Here is a 16,674-nt window from a genome sequence, read left to right on the forward strand (position 1 = left end):
AGATGTGCGGTTTGCACTTTGGCTCTACTGTGCAGAACATTGCTGTGCGATCTGTCACGTCTGCAGATTGAACCAACAATAATTAAAAAATGCACTTCACTCCTTTTGGACTGTTGGTCCTTACATTCGGCTTGATGGCGTGAGTTTTCGTGAACGCGCATGTGCTACAAAAACAAGGTGGAGCAAAAAGTTTAACTTCTAACAGGAGGAATGGAGTGCAAGTTTAGTCTGGGGAACTGCAGATTCAGTTTTCTGACAGAGGAAGAGAATTTGTTTTCTTCGTGACAGCTGCTGGTGGACAAAAATACTCGCTTCCTGCTGTCTTTTTTTTTTTTTTTTTTTAAAGGGGGGAGCTGCTGTTATTTTTATGTCACCTGAGAGATTTCACTTCCTCAGTCTGAGCACCGACGGCTGAGCTTCGACCTCAGCTGCCGATTATTTATGTATTTATTTGTATGAAGTTGTTTCTTGAGACTCTGGACTTCGGGCTCTTCCTTCCTTAAAGCAGAGGTAAGAACTGTGTTCGGGGTCAAAGTCTATACGGTCTGACGCTCCCGTCAGCATTTCTTACAAACTTGCATTTTAAGGCTGCTTGGTCACTTGACTGCAAAAAAGGCTAAAAGTAATTTTTCGAGGAACAATCGGGCGGAGACAGCCCTCATTTATCAAAATACGTAGAAAAGGTGCTACATGCTGACGTACGAATAAAATTTAGTATGGGTGTAAATTTAATAAAGGCTAGTTATGTAACAGGTGCACGTCAATATCAGCTGGTGATAAATCCCAGGTCCTGATGTACAGGCTCGTGCACGCTCTTGGTCGGTATTGCTCTCAATCATATACTGTAGAACATCCGTTGCTTGTGTTCATCACCGGAATAACGGCCGAGAGAGTGAAGGAAGTGAAGTTTTTTGAAACAGAGATTTAGGTGTTTGTGTGTGGGTACAGCAGTTCAACTTAAACGAGTCACTAGCTCAGAGAACACTCCAACCACTTACGTATAGCGTCAGGTTTCGAAAATATGTCAGAAATCACTTTTAGACATCATTTTAGCAAGCTGTTAAAAAAAAAAAAAAACATGCTCACTACAGTTAGCGTAACATGTTGAAATTAACAACAGTAGACAATTATTTATACGTTTTTCCCTGAATCATTTAAGCTCCTGTGACGTCACTGGTTGCTGTCTTTATAATGCTGATTTTGAGTGCATACAGTCATTGAAAGCCTGGTTCTTAGACTTAATCCAAAACATTCGTAAAACCAGTCTCGGATTTCTCACTCTATTAATCCGATACTGCAGTCAGGGAATCTGCTGAGTTTGTAAACACTGCAGCATTATCTGTGAACCTGCTAGTCTCCACAACCTTATCATCACCCAGTCCATATAAGCATTGAACAGTGTAGGAGCCCAGACACATCCTTGAGGGAGGTGATGGTCTAGTGGTTAAGTGTTGGGCTTCAGACCAGAGGATCAATGATTCAAAACCCAGCCAGTCTATTTGATGTTTGGTAGTTTTCATAATGTCCCAGGCGACCGCCTACGCTTCCCAGAATGCACCGCGGTGCTAGCAGAGTTCCGCTGTCTCACACTGCATGTAAACAATGGCAAAGTGAGGATGTGGATGCCACCGATTCGAGTTCGCGAGAGATTATGATGATGACACATTCTCTCAAGTTGAGAGGGTTATCTAGAGGAAGTATAGCACCTGTGATAAACTTCTGCTGTGCTGTGTTGTCTTGTTGTCCACGCTTCATGAGGTGTGTTTACATTATGCCCTAAACCGGAACTCTCGCGTGAGTCACGGCCCGCCAGACGGCGTGAGATTTCACAACTGTGAAACACCGAATGGGATATTGTCAAGAGGAAGATGAGAGCAACCAAACCCAGCAATACAGTTGAAGACCTGGGGCCTGTACTACGAAGTGGGGTTAACTTCCTCAGATGTAACCCAGGGTTAACTTCTTTAACCGGGGTTGACAAAACCTGGTGTTCTCAAGTGGTGTTAATCGGTACTACGACGCTGATTAAGATGTTGATTTGTTGAACCTGTGTTAACTTAATTGGAGTTTGTGCGTGTTCACATAAAAGGGGCAGGTTGCAGCGCACGTCACCATTTTTTAATGATGGCACAGTCACCTTACTTTACCAAAGAAGAATGCACGATTATTATGCGGAGCTACGAGGAATTTAAATTAACGTTAAGGGGGACATCGAACACATCGTCTGCCAATAAAGCAAGACAGGCTTGTTGGCAACGTATTGCTGATCGGGTAAATGCGTAAGTACAATTCAATTGTTCTCCAAATCGGTTACAGATGATTAACCTGTGGAATGTCTGATATGTGTAAAATAATGACCTTCTTTCATGAATTACACCCAGGTGCAACACGATTCAGAAGTGGACATAGGCCTACTAATAAATGTTAGGTTAATTTAATGTTTCCTAAATAGGCTACCTATCTAAGGATTTAAAGCCATTAATGGTTATTCTGTTAACATAGTTACATATATATCACTTTGGCATGAAGGTTATCCAACAGGACAGCCCCATGTGGGGAGAAAAAGAATGTGAAATATGTAATTATAGTAATTGTATATTAGAATATTTAGAAAAATCACCCAAACCAAAGCAACCCTTATGTGGCTGAAATAAGTGAAAAGAAGGTGAGCTTAGAGTGGACTACACGATAATGGGTATATGAAATAGGCCAAATAGAACTATACCTGCACATTGATACTGTGAAAAGATTTGCGATTGATATAATCGCCCTCGTGCTCTCCCAGGGGTACACTGATTGGGATTTGCATGCAATCAGTGGCTCCTATTACTCTTGGGAAACCTAGGAGAAATTGTTATTGATCAGCCCCACTTCGCCTAATTAATGGACATGCATTAGACCTATTTTGATATTAGTAATTACCCGCGATTGCATAAAACCCTTCTTTGATTTGCATTGCAGATAAATGGCCAGGAAAACGACAAATACATCCAACAGTTTAGATAGAGCAAGTACTACCTTGCGAATCATACGACATACAGTATTCTAGCTCAGATGTTCAGCATCACCGATGGAATACATAAATTGTCCACTGGCAAAATATCTAAGTGCAAGGCACATTATCTGCTCAATCGTCAGGGCATTGCTACGATGGGTTGATGTTACAGACGTCTGGCCCGATCAGCTGACAAAGATAACGAATTCCCTCAGCTGAGAATCTATATCTTTCATGGAGTATATCATCCGGGTATGTCAGCGGATTCTGGCGGTCTTTAAAAGCCCTCGCCCTGCGAAGAGAGCCCCTCACAATTTGTGCCCCAATATCAAACGGATCATCCAGGTAGGCCGGCATTGTCTTCGGAGTGATTGAAGGTGGATGGGCGGTACTTATAAAGGGAGTGGTTAAGCGAAAACCTCAAGCTAACCGAGAACATAACCTGCTCGGAGCAGGTTTGGCACGCAGCGTAAATTGCCATGGCAGCAAACCTTGATCAAAACCTATCCACCTTTCGTAGTATGGGTTAACCGGGAAGTTACTCCACATGTCATCATCTTACTCCCGAAGTTACCCTGATAAGCCAGTAACCTCGCTTCGTAGTACAGGCCCCTGAAGACCACTATAAAAGCAACCTGGACTTCCAGAACACCCCAGCAGTTCCACAGACTGATCGCCTCCATGCCAACCAGCACTGATGCCGTGATTCATACAAAAGCAGCCCCAACAAATGACTGAGGGCATAAATGACCATACCTTTCAGAAGTTGACATTTCTGTATTATAAATCCTTTTGTTTTTATTTTTAAACTGATCTTATGAAATATTCAAATATTTTGAGAAGCATATTTTTTATTTTTAGGAGCTGTAGTCTGTAATACTTAGAAATTTGAAAAAAAATGCTAGAAACATTTTTAGTATATTTGTAATGTCTAACATATATAAAATGTCCACTTTCTTAAATAATGAACCAAAAAAAACAGCCTTTTCCCCAAATTCTATTTTTTATTTTATTTTTTTTTTTTTTTGAGCTGTACTTGTGTAGGCTGTCTATGATGTCCAACAACTTGTTTGGGATCCTGTGAATTTTTAAGATGTCTCAGAGGAGCCCAGTGAAAAGACTGAAAGGCTTTGCCAAAACATAGGTTTAAAAAAAGCACTTCAATGAGTATGACATTGTCACATTTACTTTATCTTGGAGTAAACATACAGTTGTATGCAAAAGTTTGGGCACCCCTGATAATTTTCATGATTTTCTTTTATAAAATATTGGTTGTCTGGATCAGAAATTTCAGTTAAATATATCATATAGCAGACGAACACACTGATATTTGAGAAGTGAAATGAAGTTTCTAGTATTTACAGAAATTGTGTAATAATTATTTAAACAAAATTGGGCAGTGCATAAATTTGGGCACCCCAACAGAAAATAAACATCAATATTTAGTAGAGGAAATGTTTTTGTTGCCTTTTCACCAAAGTATCTGCCAGCTGTGACACTGGAAATGCATCCAAGCAACCCTCGATACGATCACAACCGAGGCACACATGGAGCTTGTTGCTCATGATGATTATTCTTCTGAATCAAGTGGCATGCTTAGACGTACATCTGAACATCCAGTCAGAATCATCACAGAGCATGCTAGTTTTGTCTGCCAGTTATTTAAGATTAAGTGATTTGTGACCCCTCTCAGCTTGATGCTTCTTGATTCTTGATTCTTCTTCTTCTTCTTCTTGATTCTTTTCCTGCAGTCATGTAGTCCTTTTCATGGAAGAAAAAACAAATAACTGAAATTTTGTAAAAGCCACCACTGTACTGAAGGAAAGTGCCAGAGATTAAATAAAAGATCAGTGAATGCAGAAGTTTTCAGAGAGCGGAAATGAGGCCTTTGGGTCGTTTGGGGTGATGAAGAATTCCCTCAAAGGTCAGCAGTTTTCTGAGAAAAGCTGAGGCCAATCTGACGCCGTGGGAAGCATGGCTGTTTTTTGTTTTTTTTTTTCTTTTTTAACTAAATTGTAAAGTAGAATTACAGTGATGAAACCAGATGCAAAGAGCTCACAAAACCACAGCAAAGCGTACATGTTGCCCTGCAATGTGTCATGCACTGCAGGATTGGCAGAGCAATGTTGCAGTGCATGACAAAAAGGAAGTGTCCATTCTTTGCTCACGGGTATCTACAGTGCATCCAGAAAGCATTCACAGTGCTTCACTTTTTCCACTTTTTGTAATGTTACAGCCTTATTCCAAAACAGATGAAATTATTTTTTTTCTCAAAATTGTACACACAATACCCCATAATGACAATGTGAAAAAAGTTTTGCTTGTTTTTTTTAGATTTTTGCAAGTTTATTTTAAAAAATTACAAAAAAAAAAAAGACATGTACATAAGTATTCACAGCCATTACCATGACGCTCAAAATTGAGCTCAGCTGCATCCAGTTTCCACAGATCATTTTTGAAATGTTTCTACAGCTTAACTGGAGTCGACCTGGGGTAAATTAATTTGATTGGACATGATTTGGAAAGACACACACCTGTCTACATATAAGGTCCCACAGTTGACTGCGCATGTCGGAGCACAGACCAAGCATGAAGTCAGAGGAATTGTCTGTAGACCTCTGAGACAGGATTTTCTTGAGGCATAAATCTAGAGAAGGGTACAGAAACATTTCTCCTGCTTTTAAGGTCCCAGTAAGCACAGTGGCTTCCATCATCCCTAAATGGAAGAGTTAAGACCCACAAGGACTCTTCCTAGAGCTGACTTCCTGTCTAAATGGAGCAAACAGGGGAGAAGTACCTTAGTCAGGGAGGTGACCAAGAACCGGATGGTCACTCTGTCAGAGCTCCAGCATTCCTCTGTGGAGAGAGGAGAACCTTCCAGAAGGACAACCATCTCTGCAGCAATTCACCAGTCAGGCCTGTATGGTGGAGTGGCCAGACAGAAGACACCCCTTAGTAAAAGGCACATGGCAGCCCACTTGGAGTTTGCCAAAAGGCACCTGAAGGAGTCTCAGACTATGAGAAACAAAATTCTCTGGTCTGGTGAGACAAAGATTGAACTCTTTGGTGTGAATGCCAGGCGTCTCGTTTGGAGGAAAACAGGCACTATCCCTACAGTGAAGTATGGTGGTGGCAACATCATGCTGTGGGGATGTTTTTCAGCAGCAGGAACTGGTAGACTAGTCAGGATTGAAGGAAAGATGAATGCAGCAATGTACAGAGACATCCTGGATGAAAACCTGCTCTTAACTGCATACTGGGGCAATGGTTCATCTTTCAGCAGGACAATGACCCTAAGAACACAGCCAAGATATCAAAGGAGTGGCTTCAGGACAACTCTGTGAATGACCTTGAGTGACCCAGCCAGTCCAGAATCCGACTGAACATCTCTGGAGAGATCTGAAAATGGCTGTGCACCAACGCTCCCCATCCAACCTGATGGAGCTTGAGAGGTGCTGCAAAGAGGAATCAACAAAACTGCCCAAAGATAGGTGCATCAAGCTTGTGGCATCATATTCAAGAAGAATTGAGGCTGTAATTGCTGCCCCCTGTCTCACCCTTTTTATTTGTGCTCCCATTCCGAAATGAGGCACATTTTCATGATGTGTTTTTTATTGTACTATTTCTAACCCTACCCCTTTCCCTAACCATAACCCCCACAGAGTCCCGTGTTGCCCTGCATTTTGTGATACCATCATGAAATTAATTTGTGCTCCAGTCACAAAAATGTGCTGTTTTTTTTTTCGTGACAGTCTTGTAAACCAGTAGATTCATTTACTTTTTATGATGCTATCACGAAATGGCATGCGATTTGCTTGAATTGCTGCCAAAGATGCATCAACAAAGTATTGAGCAGTGGGTGTGAATACTTATGTACATCTGATTTCTTAGGGGGGGGGGGGGGGTTAAATATAAATTTGCAGTTTTCATTATGGAGTGTTGTGTGTAGAATTTTGAGAGGAACTAATTGACTCCATTTTGGAATAAGGCTGTAACATAAAATCTGGAAAAAGTGAAATGCTTCAAATACTTTCTGGATACACTGTAATTTGCCTCATCTTTCTTTTGGGGGTTTGTGTATTTGGCAAAAATGGCATCTATATTCATCCCAAGATCTCTGTTGTGTGGGTTGAATTTTGTAAAATGAAGAGTTCCCTGTAAGCGCCTGTAACGGTGATTGGCTTCACTTCCTCTTGCTCTGAAAGAGGCCTGTTTTATAGTTTGTGTTCAGTTATTCCATAGTTTTTTTTTGTTTTTTTTTTTAAAGATGTTTACATCATCATTTCCTTTTCCTTTTTCCTTTAATTCCTGTGATACAGTGCCTCACAGACAAGACTTCCAGTCAACAGTGAATCACTGGTGTAATTCTGAATATGCATAACCCTTCAAGAGTGGCACCTAGATCTAGATAGGGCCCAATAAAGAATAACAATTATTAATTTTTTAAAAAGCTCTGATCATGTTCTAAGTTGTGTCACATTATTTGTCCCATCATAAAGGTTCCCAAAATGTATAGGTTGGACTATCTATGGCCTAAAGAAGTGACGGTTTGGGGGTAAAAACTAGACAGCCTATGGTAAATCTTAAAAAATGGAAACAGCCAATTTAATTTTGTGCATTCATTTTTGATACCTGCTTACTCCAGTCAAGCATGACAGGGGAGCTGGAGTCTATCCCAGCAGTCATAGGACAAAAGGCAGGGTGCACCCCAGACAGGACAACAGTCTGTTGTAGGGCCACATACAGACAAACACATTCACACCTACAGTCAATGCACCTGCATGCTTCTGGAAGTTGGAGGAAACCAGAGCACCGGGAGGGAACCCACATAAACTCCACACAGAAAGGACCAGGTGGGAATCGATCCCACGACCTTCTTGCTGTGAGATAACAGTGCTAACTACAACTAATCTACTGTGCCATCCTCATTTTGTATATATGTCAAAAATTTAATTTGCTCAAATTTTGGCATAAGGTGATGCAAATTATTGGTTGAGCTAATAGGATTAGCAAAAGAATAGTTTGCACCCTCTGTTACGATTTTAAAAAATCACAGAGTATAGCTCATATAATGTTGACCATGTTTGCCCACTTTTAATTGTTTTTAGTCGATAGCGCCAAAATAATGTGGAATGATCTGAGATATCATGTGTTATGCTTTTCAATGCAAATGGAGCATTTTGAAAATGTTTTATTATTGTGTAATCATTAATTGAATAGCCTGGAGCCCATATATTGTTATAGGTAAGAACTGATTCAATTTTCAACTCATAGGTCAAAGTCAGGAAAAATCTTGGAAAATTGTAAAAATCCCTATCTTTAACATTGAACAAATTTTCAAAAATTCATAACTGTCAGAAAAGATCAAATCTATTTCATATTTGAGAGCGTTATGTAGGATGGTATCCTTTATTGACTGACAAAGTTTGATCTGGATCTGATCCAGTGGCCAAATAAATCTAACATTGAAATCCCCATTTAATATTTTACAATATATCTTAATCAAACATGCCCCAATCACTCTCATATTTGAAGGAGAGGTGCAGACTGGCACTCACTATCACCTGACAAAGTTGGATTCAGATCTGATCCAGATTGTGGATTTTGTGGATATTTGAATTTAATATTGAAAAGCCTATTTGGTGTACATTTTGTATTATATCTCAGTCAAAAGCGCCTCAATCACTCTCATGTTTCTGTTATAGATTTACCTCCACCACGAAAATTGGATGAAGGTTACAATTTTATGCCTGTTTGTCTGTCTTCCGGTTATCAGTCAGAAGGTGCCAAAAAGCAATGACGAATTGTGCATAGCAGAGATAACCAATGTTCTGTGAAAACAATCTGAAAAATAATTCAGAAACCGAAAAAGTTGGGGAAAAAAAAACCCCTGACAACACCACAAACACAACTTTGATTCATTGCATGAACTAAATGGATACTCCTGATTTAGGTATGACAGATGTCAGGCATCCTGACATTTGATATCATCTAATTTATCTTATGAAAAGCCACTTCTAAGAGGAGTTTGACCTTGCAAATTTTTCCATGTTAAAAGCTTGTATAATTGCAAACTAGTGGGGCAGCATGGTGGCTTAGAGGTTAGCATTTTTGCCTCACAGCAAGAAGGTCATGGGATTGATTCCTACCTGTGGTCTTCCTGTGTGGAGTTTGTGTGTTCTCCCCGTGTTTACGTGGGTTCCCTCCGGGTGCTCCGGCTTTCTCCCACATCCGAAGACATGCAGTTTAGGTGGATTGGAAACTTTAAAATTGTCTGTAGGCGTGTGTATGAATGCATTTGTTTGTCTTTATGTGGCCCAGTGACAGACTGGAGTCCTGTTCAGGGTGTACCCCGCCTCACGCCCTATAGGCCCCAGCCCCCGTGACCCTTAACTGGAGTAAGTGGTTGAAGATGAGTGAGTAGTCCCAGTCATCTAGTTTCACATACTTTCCATTACATATCTATTGCTGCACGTGCAAGGAAATATGCAAACTGTGAAACTTTGCAGCTTCCAGTACTGGTAAGAGAACTTTGCTTCATATATCTTTAATAAAAAGGCTGTAACATGCACATGCACAAATATACATACTGCAGGCAAAATAAGTATTGAACCATTTTCTCAGTAAAAATATTTCTAAAAGTTCTGTTGACATAACGTTTTTGCCAGATGTCGGTAACAACCCATGTAATCTGCACATACAAAGAAATCACAACCATAGTCCATAAATTATGTGTAATAATGTGAAATGACACAGGGAAAAGTATTGAACACACTTACTGAAATTTATTTAACGTTTCACAGAAAAGCCTTTGTTGATAATGACAACTTCAAGATGCTTCCTGTGTGGAGAAGCTACAGTAGTTGCATGCATTGCTCAGGTGTGATTTTGGCCCATTCTTCCACACAAACAGAACCTGTCACATGTTCCATGGACCTCTTCTGTGAACTCTGATCTTTAGTTCTTTTCATAGATTTTCTATTGGATTCAAGTCAAATTCAAACAATAAGTTTGTAAAGATCTTGATAGAGCTCTTTGCTTTGACCCATCATGAGATGTTTCTTGTGCGACACCTTGATAATGACCATCAGTTGGGACTGAACCATCTGATATTAATTTGCACTGACAAGGGGCAGGATTGCTTTCATGTTACTGATAGATTTCAGCTGGTGTCTTGGCTTTTCGTGCCTTTCTGCACCTCCCTTTTTCAGGTGTTCAATAGTTTTTCATTGTGTCATTTCACATCATTACACATAACTAAATTTATGGACATTTGTGGTTTGATTTATTTGCATGTGTGTATTACTTGGGTTGTTACTGATATCTGGTGAAAATTTCAAGTCAATGTTCAATACTTATTTTTCCCGCTTTATAAAAGTGTTTTTAAGAGTTTTGTTTTTTAAAAAATAATAATCATTCCCATTTTGCATCAGGTGATGAAGTATTGGTAATGCTGTTACATTATTGTACTCTTGCCCCCCCCCCCAGAAAAAACCGAAGGTATAAATGTCAAAATAAAGCTTATATGGTTAAAAAAAATCAATAGTAAAATGAAGTGGCAGGCATATTAGATATATGCTAATTGGGCATTGACCCAGTGCTGAGAAATGAGTCAAAATTTGTTATTTTTAGAGCCTTTCTGAAATCTATCCCATATAAATGGTTTCTGTTACAATTTGCTTAGGATTAGGCCCTATTTATTCAAAATATGACTGGAATATAAATAAATATGTTCACCCAGGGGTTTATGTTTTACTGTATTAACAGTATATTGACCATGCATCTTTTTTCTTTTCTGCATTCTGTTGCAAGCAGGTGCTTTTAATTTTACACACCCACAAACAGATGTGGTGGAAGTTATCAAACGCATTACCCTTCTCACTCATGGTAACAGCAACATGACACTTAACTAAACTGACTAAACCAACTGAACTACAAAAAGAATAAATCAATGACACCTAACAACACTGTTAAAAAACAAAACCACAGTAACATTTAAAACCCCAAACTCCCATGATGCATTGTAGCACAATGTCCATTGTTCACTGTTGTTACATAATATTGCTAATTTCCCCAAAAATGTTAGTCCTAGCAACTTTCCGTTTTCGCAGCGTTCATCCTTGACCAAAACTACATAAGCATACCAAACAGCAAATGTTAGATCTCCTGTTTCTCCGTGATCGAAGCCATACACATACATGCACACACGCGCACAGAGGGCACTTGGCTATTATAATATAGATTGCACCTATCGGTCTGATTGTAAATGGTAAATGGACTGCATTTATATAGCGCTTTTCCATCTGCATCAGACGCTCAAAGCGCTTTACAATTATGCCTCACATTCACCCCGATGTCAGGGTGCTGCCATACAAGGCACTCACTACACACCGGGAGCAATAGGAGATTAAAGGCCTTGCCCAAGGGCCCTTAGTGATTTTCCAGTCAGGCGGGGATTTGAACTCATGATCTTCTGGACTCAAACCCAACACCTTAACCACTAGACCATCACCTCCCCCCTGGTACAAGTGTCTGTATACAGTATGTTGCCTGTGTTTCTGCTCAGTGATGTCACTCCCACAAAACACAACACGATAGGGTTTGCTTGCTATGCATGAAGTTTGGACTGAGTAACACCCCCTCTGAAAGTTGGCACAACAGTTAAACAAGTATGTAGTTAGGCCATAATAAAGAAATAGTCTGATTTTAATTTACAGAAAGACTTAAATTAATTTAAAAACATGTTTTTAGTTGCTAGATCTTTCCTGCTGTCTTGACTTTGTATTTATTTAAAGGAGCATTTGTGGAACGTATTTATAATGGTGATTTTTGAGGGACAGACGGTGTGACCCTCCATCACTGTATTACAGCAGCCTTTGCATCTCATATAACGCATACATAGAGTTTTGTCTGCAGATCTGTCTGCAGAGTGGCAGATAGAGAAAGGGAGTGGCAGATTTGAGCAAGACCAAAGAAGACATGTCGACGTTCCTGTCCTGTCTTGCTTTGTACAGTCAGGTTACGACTGATTTGTGCAGACAGTCAAATGTTGATCAACCAGTTTGGTTTGAACAAAAAAATTTTAATGGATGTCAAAAGTGTGCAGGATTTAACTGCAGAAGTGCCCTAATGATTATTAAATGAGGATCTGTGCTGGGAAAGCAGCTTGCAAAATTATTGCACCGCTATAAAATCATGTTATGCACTTCTTTGTGTGTGTGTGTGTGTGTGTGTGTGTGTGTGTGTGTGTGTGTGTGTGTGTGTGTGTGTGTGTGTGTGTGTGTGTGTGCGCGCATAAAGAGGAAATGAAGCAGACTACATGTGACATTTGCAAAGTAATTCACAGTAATTTATGTAACTGCAAATTAAAATGTGAGAATTCTGATTTCCGCTCTTGCAGAACTGATGTGTTGCTAAAGTGAAGTCTGCTGTCGAACAGACGATGATGAATTTGTCAGTGAGGCAGGAGTCAGTAGAAACTACTGACAATGGCAGCCTTGTTTGTGAGATCATTCGCTCCGAAGATGAGGACTTTGCCCAGACAGATTCTGTTGCAGTCACTTCAGCATATTTTTATTAGCTTTACAATCTTGTCAGCACCCTGAGCTGTGATCTTACTTAAAGCGATAAGAAGATGGTTTCTGTTTTAAATTAGAGATCAGATACTTAAACAAGAGGAGCATTTTGTGTGCGCTGGTGTTTGTGAAGTTGTTTTGCGCAGTGGAGAAGTCTGGACAAAAGTCAGTGGAGATTCTGACCGGGATGCAGAGAAATGACTGCAGTGCAGCACTGTGGACATTATTGTTTAAATCGGTGTAAAGACACCCTGACACTTGCACGAATTTGATCCACACACTTGCACACAATCTGCCATGCAGGAGCATAAACTTGTTGTAGACTGTGCGCGGGTTCATGCAAGTGCACACAGAAAATTTAGAAATTTTCAAAATCTCTGTCACGCATTAATTATGTGAACTTCACGTGAACAATGAGCAAACTAAAATTAACACTGGGTGTGAGTGATTGTGTCAGTGCACCGCATCACAGCACAGCTCATCTAAATAATTATGAGATGTTAAATCGATCATAAACATAATTTTACAGCTACTCTAAGAAGAAATGAACATGCAACTGTTTTACCAAGCTATTACAATATAAACATTACAAATAATGTGTTCTCCACGTCATGAAGCATATGTACAGTTTTCTAGATATAATTTTTTTCAGTAAACAAAGGATATTTGGTGTAACGTGAATCACGCTGTAATTAAAAGACTAATTCAAGATTGATCTTATTTTGTTTGTCATTTCACACCTTCTGGCAACTGGCACACGCATGTAAGAAATGGTGTCTAAAAATGTGTATGTGTGGGAGGTACACACACAAAAAAAAACAACTTAAAACAAAAAGTGACCAAAGATTTACCATAGGTCACATGTAAATGTCCATTGTATAATTTTTAATTGTAGATTAACCTGGTAGAAATGAGTTTTTACTGTAAATTGAAGACTGGGCAAAGAAGTAAGATTTTTTTTATTATTTGAAATAAATCAAAGTAAAAATGAAATGTGTAATTTTCCCAAAGACATCTAGTAAAGGTACATTCTTTGAGCTTGCCACATTGGAATTGATATGGCTCAGCATGTGCATCTGACAGTTTTTCTGCTGGATGCTTTCCTGACGCAACTCCACATTACACGGAGAGTGGGCATGAGGGGTCTTCAACCAGGAATTTTTGTTTTGGAAGAAAGTGCATTAACCACACAGCATGCTGCAAATAAGGTACTCGTGCTTACAGTGTTAAAAAAAAATAAGGCAAAACTGTAAGTTACTTGATACTACATAATGAACAAAATGTGAGACCAATTCTCATATTTAAACATACATAAAATATATGTAAACTTAAAATGTGAAATGTGTGACAGAGTTTCACCTTTAACAATGATGTCTTACTGAGTAAAATGATACTATGTTAGATGTTCTGAAGGTCATAGGAAAATTTAGTTAATAATGTTATCTGCAACTTGTCATGTGATAATTGTCATGTGCGCTACATATGCAGATAAAGTATATTAAATGAAATTCTTAAGAATGCCATATTTCATTTTTTTTATTTTTTTTATAGTAATGTTTGCACTTTAGATTTTCTTTTGACAAGTACAAATATCTATATCGTTTGAGGCAATCTGAAAACTTTTTCACAGCACTGTAAACTGCATTTATCATAACTGTATCATGTGTTCTGATGGCGTTCACACAGAAATAATTTGTGTGAACATAAAAAATGAACATAAAAATACTTGCATTGCAAATAAATTTATTTATTTATTGAACAAAAAGAAAAATTTATTATGTTCCAGCTTCTCAAATGTGACTGTTTCCTCCATTTATATGCTTGAACTAAACTGGTGTTAAGCCCCTACATAGAGTTTGCTTCACATAGAATGGTTTGAACTGTATACATCTATAAACGTTAAAACTCATTTAAACATGTTATTTCCCTGCTGGTTTCATATCACACTAAACAGTTAAATGAGTGACAGTGTGGTTTTAATGGATTTAAAATATTTTCATACAGAGAAATGTTTTTGATTTCAGTCGACAAAGCTGTACTAGTTTTACTGGTAGTTGTCATATTTGGACAAAATAACTGTATTGCTGTTTGATGGATTAAGTTGCAGTCGACTGGTCATTGTGACGCCAGAGCAGCTGCTCATCTGTCGAGTCACAGTTTCCCGGGTGCAACGTCTAGCAGAGGTCAGTGGAATGCCGTATGAGTTAGAATTAAACTTTCCATACAGACGTGAGAAACCTGTTAACCCTCAAAAGTGATTCTATCAGTGAGAAAGTGTAATGCTCACAGAGTCACCAACCAAAAACCTAAGCAAGTGAACAAAGATGGGCTAACCCGTAAGTAGGGATGGATATTGATAAGGTTTTATCGATATCGATGCTATTATCGATTCCACTTATCAATTTGATTCTTTTGATTCCCTTATCGATACATCTTGTGAATTTTCTGTGTACTAAAAGTACGCTTTACAGGTTTTCTATGTCAACAATATTTTATTGAGTCTTAAAATAAATACTTATGAAATTGGTCACTGGATCCTTGATCTCTGGATCAGGTTCATCCAGAAGTTGGCAAGACCTTATTTAGGACATTGTTTTGGTGATTAAGGATGTCCTCATGTATTGTAATAAATATTCCACAGAAAGACTAGTGTTTTGCTCAGAATTTAGAAGAATAGGCCTGAAAGAAGTTTCTGTTGGAAGTATTTTAGACATCTGTGACAGACTGGCGTCCTGTCCAGGGTGTACCCCGCCTCGCGCTCTATGACTGCTGGGATAGGCTCCAGCCCCCATGACTCTCATTTGGACTAAGCGGTTGAAGATGAGTGTGTGTGAGTATGTATTTCAGACATAGGATTAGCAGGTTAGGTGAATTGGAAACTTTATAATTGTCCAGGTCTCCCTCGGTGGGACTAACCTGGTTAAATGAAGATTTTTAAATTAAAGTGCCAGGGGGAAGTGTTGGCTTTTTAAATACTTGAATGACACTGGACTCATCGATAGGATTTTAGTACTGCTATAACGGACTGATGCAAAAGGTGGCAACGGTGCAACAATAAGGATGGCTGCCGTTAAACGCTATAGAAGAAAGCAGTGTACATTAGGTTTATATCACAGGAACACATTTCTGCATTCACAAAATACCTCAAGAAACCTCAAAAAATGCATTAAAGTACTTAATTTACTTGTATTTGTTGTCAGTCTGGGTAAAACATCAGACTCTAACCCATTGATTGTGCAGCTAAACTCATTTCCTCTGAGTAATGTGCGAAACAAAAACATGTACAACCCCAATTCCAATGAAGTTGGGATGTTGTGTGAAATGTAAATAAAAACAGAATACAATGATTTGCAAATCCTCTTCAACCTATATCCAATTGAATACACCACAAAGACAAGATATTTAATGTTCAAACTGATAAACTTTATTGTTTTTGTGCAAATATTTGCTCATTTTAAAATGGATGCCTGCAACTTTAGTTCTCGGGAGAATAAAATAGAATTAGAATAAAATAGAATCCTGATCTGACCACAGTGATCAGATATACTCTGTAAACTTTGTAAAAATCTGTTAGAATGGCCCAAGCAGAGGGGCACCACGGTACATGTTTTGAAGGTGTATTTTTGCTCTGCTTTGCTTCAAAAATGCACCAGTTCTGTTTGGGACGCATGGTGCATGTAGTACACTTAGCAGTCAATCAGGCAGCAATTTTCACATATGTAAAAGTGTTTTTCTCCTCATTGTATCTGTTTTTTTCTGCTAACAGGCACTGTGCAGGCCTGTACTGAGACGGTTCTATAGTTGAAAGACACGCACCTTTCCTACAAATTACCCTTTAAAAATATTTTAATATTTTAATACATAATAATAATAATAGTAATGTATTTTTAACAACTAAAACACAGCCACCACACTTTCATCAGTGTTCAATCAGTATTACTCTTGAGTGTTGTAGTTTTACTACTACAGTGCTGCACTACAGAAAAACAAACAAACTTTTAAATTATACTTGTCACAGAAAAAGGTGTTTCTCAGGAATTATATCAGCAGAATGTCTGTTCTAACCGGATGCAGCACTAATAACAGACTGTTGCAAATTTGGAT

The 16,674-nt window shown here is 38.8% G+C and overlaps 1 protein-coding gene across 1 annotated transcript in view; it reads left to right on the forward strand.

Annotated features, from left to right (window-relative positions):
* Window positions 1-337: 337 nt before the first annotated feature.
* Window positions 338-16,674, forward strand: part of LOC117515614 (tyrosine-protein kinase CSK-like) — a 55,514-nt gene continuing 39,177 nt past the window's right edge. Inside the window, exon 1 of the mRNA XM_034176250.1 lies at window positions 338-510. The gene's annotated coding sequence lies outside the window, so the exon portion shown is untranslated. The remainder of the gene's footprint in view (window positions 511-16,674) is intronic.

The sequence above is a fragment of the Thalassophryne amazonica genome, chromosome 8, assembly GCF_902500255.1.
Source record: "Thalassophryne amazonica chromosome 8, fThaAma1.1, whole genome shotgun sequence".
Lineage (NCBI taxonomy): Eukaryota > Metazoa > Chordata > Actinopteri > Batrachoidiformes > Batrachoididae > Thalassophryne > Thalassophryne amazonica.